This window comes from Cygnus olor, chromosome 17 (assembly GCF_009769625.2).
Source record: "Cygnus olor isolate bCygOlo1 chromosome 17, bCygOlo1.pri.v2, whole genome shotgun sequence".
In the NCBI taxonomy this organism is placed as follows: Eukaryota; Metazoa; Chordata; class Aves; order Anseriformes; family Anatidae; genus Cygnus; species Cygnus olor.
In genome coordinates, this window is record NC_049185.1 from 11,712,949 (window position 1) to 11,721,914 (window position 8,966).

General features: G+C 46.3%; 1 long non-coding RNA gene across 1 annotated transcript; it reads left to right on the forward strand.

Moving 5' to 3' along the window:
• The first annotated feature begins 6,080 nt into the window (after positions 1-6,080).
• LOC121079496 lies at positions 6,081-8,361 on the forward strand. The gene is made up of 3 exons (XR_005825044.1): positions 6,081-6,224; positions 6,741-6,913; positions 8,179-8,361. It is a non-coding gene; the product is annotated as an uncharacterized LOC121079496 (long non-coding RNA).
• Positions 8,362-8,966: the final 605 nt, after the last annotated feature.

An 8,966-nucleotide genomic window follows, 5' to 3' on the forward strand; every position in this document is an offset into this window, starting at 1 on the left:
TGCCGCCCGCCCGCCGCCTCCCGCCGGCCCATTTATCCGGAGAGGGTGGGAGGGGAGCCGGGGAGCGCCCTCCCCTTTCCCCGGCCCCCCGGCTCTGCCCCGGCCCGACATTTTCAGGCACTTCCCAGGCGGGGAGCACCCCGGCCACCGCCCGCCCTCTCCCCCCCGAGCTTCGCCCCCCGAGCAGCCCCCAGCCATCGCGGAGCTGCGCTTTCCCTACGCTGATTTCTCTCCCTTCAGAGTTTTTGCTCCCTCCAGAGTTTTTCTTCACTTCTGTCAGTTTTTTCCTTCACTTCTGTCAGATTTTTACCTCACTTCTGCCAAATTTTTACCTCAGTTCTTTTGCCACCTTCTGCCCCCCCCCCCCCAGCAGATTTTTCCCCTCAGCGTGAAGGTGCGTGGGCATGAGGGAAGAGCTGTTCCCAAGGGCCATCGTCCCTCTTCACCTCAGGGCAACAGCAGGTGGCCATGGCAGTGTACCCAACAGTGTATGAGCCCACCATAGGCCCCTCTCTGTTAGCCCAGCCCTTTCTGGCTCAGCACAGTCCAAAATGTCTTTTTGTAACCAGCTCCATGGCTGCTGGTCCACAGCCGCTGAGGAACTGACCTCAATGTCCACCATCATGTGCTTGGGGCCACCCTAAATGCAACAGGAGGATGTCCCAAAGGCCAGCGCAGCCGCTAGCAGGGATGAGCAGGGTGTGCCAGGGCACTGCCAGCGCTGAGGGAACAGGGTGTCCATGCAAACCCTCGGGGTTTGGAGAAGCAAGCGGTGGTTAAACAGGTCAGGCTTGCAGAAGCCAAGATGGACGTTTATTGCACAATAACTGGCTGATGTTAACGTTACCTTGTCCGCAGCCCTGGTTATGTTTTTCTCATTATGTTTTCTCTCTACATAGAGTCCAGAGTGTGAGAAATTTGGGGCAGGCCTACTCAAAGGTCTCAGCCTGGTGGAGCTTTATTTGTGGCAAGTAGGTTTCCCTGGGAAGCTGCTGACATCCAGCTGGTCACCTCCTCTTGGCCCAGCACTGAGCAGAACAGGACCGGGGCTGCTTGTGCTACACTAATAACAATATTAATGAACACAACATTTGTCATGGCAGCTGATGAAAGCGTGAGGCATCTGGTATGGCACCTGGTGTTGACAACTTTCATGACCAAGCCCTGAAGATGGCACAAAGTCCTTGGAGATCGGTTTGATTCTAAAAGATCCTTCACTCCACCATCCTGAGGGAGCAGGTCACACGGTGGTAGGTGACCTCGCTAGCTAATAAAGCTGGATTTGTTTAGGCTTATTCTGCACAAGTCAAAAGGAAAGGCCAAGGATGCCCAAATCCAGCCTTTACTGACATGAGGGGCCCTCCTCAGAGAGACTGAAGCGATTTGTATGCACTGAGCTGTGTAGAAGAATGTCACTGATTTATAAATGTCAAACAGGCTCCGAGCAGCCCACACACGAACCTCAGTGAATTCTTACCTCTGACCCACTCACTGGCTCCAGCAGCCGCACAGGCTGATTTAGAGCCCCTTACTGTAAGAGCTTTAACATCTCACACAGGCTGTGGCTGATCCGAATATGTCAAAGGGGACTGAAGGTCAAAATTTCCATAAATTAGGCCTTGGATTGTTACCTATCACGTAATAGGATTCTCTGGCCAGTTAGTGCTGTGAACTACAGACATTCAGCACAGCAGTTCCCCTGCAGTCCTGTTCCCCTACCCCTCTCCTGAACTGGTGAGACTGCATGTCCAAGGAGAAGGAGCATCTTCAAAGCTGCTTTCCTCCAGGGAAAAAGAACAGAGCAGGACAAAGGACTGGAACTCTAGGCAGGGGTGAGTATGCAATCCTTTACTCCTATTCAGAAATATTCTAATTTAGGGAGCAATTGGAGGTGGGGGGGTCTGATTCTTGTTTTGAGAAGCTATAATCGAGTATTTCCTGGAGCTAAATAATGTAAATTTTTAAAAGCAAATTTCAGCACAATATGCGTGTTCAGCACAAAAGTGGGTGTTCATGGTTTAGGATTTGCCGAGCTCTAAACCGTTGATGTGCTAGGCACCATTGAGCAGCCCCAAGCCTTTATAAGGGTATTGACTTCACTTATAACTGGCTAGACTGCTGCTGGGTGCTGCAGGGCATGTGTATGCACGTATTACGGCGTTATTATTTGTCTGTTTAAAGTTAGTACTGTGTAGCTTAACCAAGATGGAGTGCTCTTGTGCAAACCACAGGGTGGCAGATAGTAAGAAATGCCTCCTGTCCTGATGGCTGTGACGGAAATGACTTGTTCATTGGTCAGAAGTCCTCCTGAAGCCACAGGGTCTGGTTCTTGGCCAGTGAAAATCTGGCTGAGTAGAAACTCAGTGAAGGATACAGTGTGCAGACGCAGATGTATATATGGGGCAGTAGAATTAGCCCTGTCAAAACTGGGTGTAAATATTTCATGGTGCCCTATTGAAGAAGAAAAACAGCAAGCAGGGGATTTTCAGTTGAGGCTATGTTGCTCTACTGAAACCCTGCTTGGTTCAGCAATTCCTCATTTGCTGGAGGGAATCACTGGGGACTAGTACATTCCTGTGTCTTGGCTTGGGAGCAGGGAAACTGGGCCCTTGTGTGTATGGTGGGACAAGGAGGAAGGAAAAGTCTGGAGGGAAGTTTTCTGAAGCAGCTGAGTGTAGACAAACAGGTGCAAACACAGTGATACAAGGGCAGCAGTGTGTGAAGGCACAGACTGTAGCACAGCAGTCCCTACTACTAGCACTAACTCTGGAGGAATAACCCTACTTAGCTGGGAATTTGAGTGTAAAACAACAATAAATAAGGAGTGGCGAGTCAAGCAGCAGAAAACCAGGGAAAATTCCAGCTGGACTGTATCTGTTAAGATTCACACTCAGACAGAGGTGTATTTCTGCCAACATTGATTAAAGAGGTCTTTATGAAACACGCAGTTCTTACAGCTTCTCCAACTTTTTTTTTTTCCATTGGTCTATTTTGTTCTAGAACACGACCCAGGTTTCCAGGAGAGGCTTTACAAACCAAGACCTGCTGAGGGCTATGTGGTCTTCACAGATCCCTCAGTTAAGTGCTGGGACTTTGTCCCCATGTTTGTATGTTCATTTCCACTTGCTACTGGCTGCCTTGCCAAGTACCACGGGACTCATGTCTGACACTGCTCCTACTGTTGGTATTCCTGGATTCCCCTTGCAGCTTCTCCACCACCCTGACCATTTCTCTGCCTCCCTTCCCTACGTCCAGGTTCTAGCAAAGCTCATCTGTCCAGCACAATTGTGCTACAATATCCAGCAGCCCTTTATGCCCATGAATACCCTTCTGGTAAGACATATGAATGATCAGATCACTAGCACAAAATGATGTAGCACAGGTGGGAAACTGTGAGAAAGGGACTGTGTGGGCATTGGAGGCAAGAACCCAAACAGCCTTCCTGATGTGAGCAGCCCAGCTGCTGAATAAAAGCCTACACACTTCCTTGAATCCACTGGGATTCCAACCTCTGCATGCTTGGGTAGGTCCTCTGCCTCCTGTTTCCCTAGCTATTCTCTTAGCTAGGTTTGAGTACTTTAGGAATCTGCAGTCCCACAGACATGGCAGAATGTCAGCATCACGTGCTAAGTTTCCTTCCACTGCTGCCAGGCTCGAAAGACAAATACTGTGAGAGAAGAAAGAGACAGGATATAAACACCTACATCGGGACTTTTTCTGAAGCAGGCTGGGTGGCAAAATTGGAAGAATGCTAGGAATGTCCATTCTGGTTCACAGTCGAACCCGATCCTTCAGAACACCCACAGCATAACTAGCCCCAGTAAGAATGGCTTGGGACACAGTTGGATGTAGTTTTGCTCTTTGGTTTCTTCCAAAGAGGTGCAGCCTTTCTTCTCTGTAGCGTCTTCGTGACCGTGGTATTGAAAGGCCCCAAAGCAGCAGCATCTCTCAAGCTGAGGGGAATGCAGCCACAGAGCAGGATCCAGGTACATCAGGTGCAGATCACCCTTGCCTGATACCTCCTGGATTTTTTTTTTTAACCTCAGCAAAAATTGATCCACAGCACGAGGGTGCTATACTGCCACTCACTGCACAGGTCCAGATGATGTTACAGGCAGCAGGAAGCACATCCATAGTGCCAGACCTGGAAACCACATGTCAATAACAATTCATTTTACAGAACAGTGCGGCAGAGTTCAAATCAAGGGAGCCTTCTGCCTGACAAGCAGAAGCTGTTTATTGGGAGGTGAGAGCACCTCTCTCATGAGAAGGCTTGCTCATTCATTTTTAGGCAGCCCCCACATCAGAAATTCTTGCAACCTGGAGCCTTGACTGTCTGGTCAAGTGGAGGCCACAGCCCAGAAGGAACCAAACTAACGTAAGCGGTTGCTTCTCCTTGGAACATTCTCATGCACAGCTTTGCCAAGCCACCACAAGGGCTTGTAGCTTGTTTCTGTCTCCTTTAGCAGTGTGTCAGTACTGTACTATGGGAGAAACCAGAATGCTGTGTAGCTCCCTCAAGTTGTGGCTTCACCTGCCTTAGCCCTGTTACCTTCACCAGATAAACATTCCCTCCTAGCAGTGACCTGGAACAAACTGTCTAGCAAGAAATGGAAAACAAAGCCACAAAATCTTTTCTGGGGTCAGGAGTGTCTGTTCTTGGCAATAAATCAAAGGTAGCAAATTTCCTTTGAATATTCTGGGCTTGACAGAAAGACAGTGTATCTCCCAGACAAGACAGTAGACTTATATTGCAGTCAGGAAGGATGATCTCTGATGGTTACATTGCAGCAAATGTTACCCTCTCGCTTTTGCCTGCAGTTTGTACAGCTTGTGCCACAACCAAGGCAAACGAAATAACTGAATGCTATATTGCACAGAGAGCAAAAGGTCCAAAGCCCAGAGAAACCATCATAAAGAATTCTGCTGATTCTGCTTGGCTTTGAGTAAGGTGCTGCATGTAGCCTGTTCAATTGCCTGTTGAGTCCAGTCAGCATTTGCTGATATTGTTACACGCTTGAGTCAAAACACACCTCACTGCCTCACTGCCTTGGCGAAGGATCTACCCGTTGTCCTGTGAAATTTCCTCTGCTTGTCTGTCAGGGCTGACATGCTGTAATCTTGGGGGATAATCAACAGCGAAACCATTCATAAATCACAGCTAACAGAAAAGACGCCGATAGGGTCTTAAATTTCAAGCCTGCGAAGCCATCATTTCAACAATGACAGTCAAAGGGGAGATTAAGAATTCTTTTACATGGAAAAGTTTTTCTTGGAAGAGCAGCCCTCTCTTTGGTTGCCTATAAATACAGTCATGTGGATTTGATTTTTACATGGCCATTCTGCCCATTTGCGGGGAGTGCTCTGCAACCCCAGTGGGCCTGTTCTCGCACCAAACGGGTGTGTGGAGGGACTGCAGCAGGATTTTAGTAAGGCATCAAAAGCAAAGAACTAAAGCTTTGCCGGGTGCCAGCAGAGGCCAAATGGGGCATCTGGGAGGCAGTGGCAGGATGTCCCACAGAACCAGACCCTCTTAGCTCAAGTGCAGCATGCCTCTGGGTCTGATTGCAGAAGGGAAATAAGACCGGTGCCATTTCATGGCGCAAGAATGCATTCAGAATTTTTCTGTACTTGCACATCGTGGTGTTTAAAGCTGTAAGGGTATGGTGAAATCTATAGCCAAGTGTGAATGCAGGGCTGGACTGACACTCCAGCCGGAGAATAGGTGCCTGTCTGACCCAAACTGTGTCTTGTCTTGCTTTGTTCATTTGAACCAACTGCTATGCCTCAGAGGAAGAGGAGGGGAAGTGTTTCTGTGCAGTTCTTGCCCTCCCTGCCATGGATGACCAGCAGTGCTCACAGCATCTCTCTTTAGGTTGAGAAGAGCTAGTCTTATGCTCTGGAATAATGCTCATGGCTATTCCCAGACAGCCCAGCTGGAAATGGACCCTGCCCGTTCAAGTGCAAGTCTGGGATAACAACTGTTTACAGCATATTTTCCTGCTAACTATAGCAAGGTCTATTTGAATTACTCAGAGTAATGTTTGACTCTAGCTGTCTCCATTTCCATCTGTAGGGCAGAGTAGGAGAGCTAATAATGACCGGTCAGATGGGAAAGCCAGAGGAGAAAGACCACGTGGAGGAATACAAGCTGCTAAGATGTCTAATGTGCTTTCCTTCGGTTACTCTTCCATTCAGAGTGAGAACTAGGTCGCTTTCTGCTGGTATGTTTACACTCCCTGATTTCTAGACATACACTATGTTTCCTACTTCTGTTTTTCTATCCTACTTAATTTCGTGGCAAGCAAGGGAAAAATACTGTTCTGGGAAGGACAGTTTTGTTCTCAGCGTGGTTAAAGAAAAATGAGCACACCAAAAGCTACCCTGGTGAATTAAAAAAATAATAATTCAAAAAAGCAAGTGATTCATAGCTTATGATTTTCTGGAGGTTTTAAAAGAATTGAAGAAGCATTAATAACAGTGAGGATAACTCTCCCCAAGAATATTCTTTTTTCAGATTTTTTTTGTGTTTGTTTAGAATGCAGGAGCAGAGGGGAGATGTAAATCCTCACTGAGCAACTTACAGATTAAATTCTTGATTCCACAAATGGATGTTATTGTAAGGACTCCTATAGTTCATATTCTTGGCTAGTCTATTGGTGTAGTGTTGTGTCTCTTTGATTTACGACACATTATTCCTTCTGTAATGTCTCACAGTCAATGGCACGTTTCTTCTCCAGGTATCCACCCCATTTAGCATGCTTATAAAGCTTGGAAGGACAGCCACAGCTCTCAAATTGCCTGCTGAGACATGGCACGCTGAAAACAGGGCATGACACAGTAACACGTGATGGACGGTGGGGGAGATGGCTTCACTGGTCTCCTAGCTCTATTTCCTACAGCTCTAAATCAGGTATGACATGAAAGAAATGATTTGTGCACCATATGGTGACCTGAGGATTGGAAGGCCATCTTCTTCCAAGAGCAGTAGCTGTCAACTTGTCACTTGTGGAAGGAAGCCAAGAAAAACAAGTCTACAGTCAGCTTAAATTCACTGTACAGGAGCTGCATCATTGCTGAGAGTCCACAAATGGGAAAAAAAGTTAGAATCCACTGTCCTAGGGAACTTTTCAAGTTAAAAGTCTTTGGTTCTAAGATAATATCCCACTGAAAACTAGTTGCTTCGTGATCTCAGCATCTTTCCTAATGAAAGAGTGGAAGCTGTGAATTGAACTTTCCTCAAGGATATCAGACCATAGATCCTGGAAATCAGTAACTTCATTCTTAGAGGTCACTGAGATGAAAATCCATTTTTCTTCTTGTTTATCCTTATCAGCAGGCTCTCAGCAGATCACTCTCACAATGCTCTTCCCCATGGCTGTCCGGGAATAACCCTGTATCAGTGGGAGTCTCTTTTGATTTCTGTAATAATTACAGACAGACTGACCCCTCTGTATGTGGTGCTCAGAGGGACTGACCTAGGTCCCTGGTGTCTGACCATGCTGTATCCAGCTGCTTCGCAGCTGGGCCTGAAACAACAGCCCCATACACGGGATACAAGCTTAAGCTTGGTCAGTCAAAGTCCTCTGAGTGTACCGAATTGCCTTCCAGAATTTAGCAATGGTGGATGGCCAAGTGAGGTCACCTGTCCCCAGACAGTCCTCTCAGCTGGGCTGAGGCCACTGGAGTCATCAGCTAAATTACCTTGAATTGATGACCTGCAGATTAAAAGCACTACAACCCAGTCCCCTTTATGCACAGAGCCCCCATTTCCTTTTGTATTTCTTTAATAGGAAAATAACAGGAAAAGTAATTACTGGCCATATGAAATTTAAGTTCGTACAATATTTCCTATAAGGCTTTCAAGCAACTCCTTGTTAAAGCAGATAAGTTAATCTATCTTTTGGTTCAGGTCACAGTAGGTTTTCAGCTTTAAATCACCATGGCACAGTAACTAATGACATTTACCATAGAAATGATGTTGAAAAAACAAGGAACCTGGGCAATTATTAGGTGTATATTTCCAGTGAAAACAACCCACATAAAGACAGTGTCAGTAAAAAAGGATGATTGATCATCTGGATTTTGTTCCCTTGCGTTTTCTTGCCTACTTTCTCTGCAATGTAGTATTAACTCTAGTGCAGTTATTGTAATGAAGTCTGCTGGCGGATTTTCCAGCGTGAGGAACTCTGGCACTGCCAGGAGGGGCACAGCAGGGCTTTCTGCCCCTGGAGGCTGAAACTGCACAGAAAGAGGAGCAAGGTCCCTTCAGGCATTCAGCTTTCAGAAAGACCAAAGCTATGAGCTTTGGCAAAGGTGGGGTTTTTTCCACTTTGAATTCTTGAATTCTGCATGTTCCAGTCTTGGCTCAGAGCTCATTAAAGTCAATGCAAAGACTCTTATTGACTTTAATCAACAGTGGTTTGAACCGTAAAGCTATTACACGATCAAAACTCCCGCTGAACTGTAAATATGTTGGTGCTTTATTTGCATTGCAGATATAATATTTGGCTACAAGGCAGGGAAGCTTGGGATCGTTTTCTATAATGGTCTCTGTGCCTCTTTCAGATGACCAGTATTTTTACCGGACTGTTTATAATTATAATCTTGTTTATTAGGTTAAATAAATTGGCCAGACTCAATCACAATGTAAAACAGGAGCAACCAAAAGCTACTGAAGTCAGGGAGTGAAATTTGGCTTCTCTCACAGTATGTATAGTTTTGTTCGGCTGTTGGCTACTGTTGTGAGAGAGCTTGTTTTCATGGTACATCTGGTCCAGCCACATGCCACAGCATCATGAGAAAAGTTCTAACACTACAATACATATTTTGCACCGGGTAGAGCAAGTCTGTGGAGCAATGGGAAGCAAAGAAAATCAATGTGCAATAGAAAAAAAACACACGATACACACAGAGATATTTTCTGTTCAGAAAAAAAGTCAGGGATAAAACCAAAGCTCGGAGCT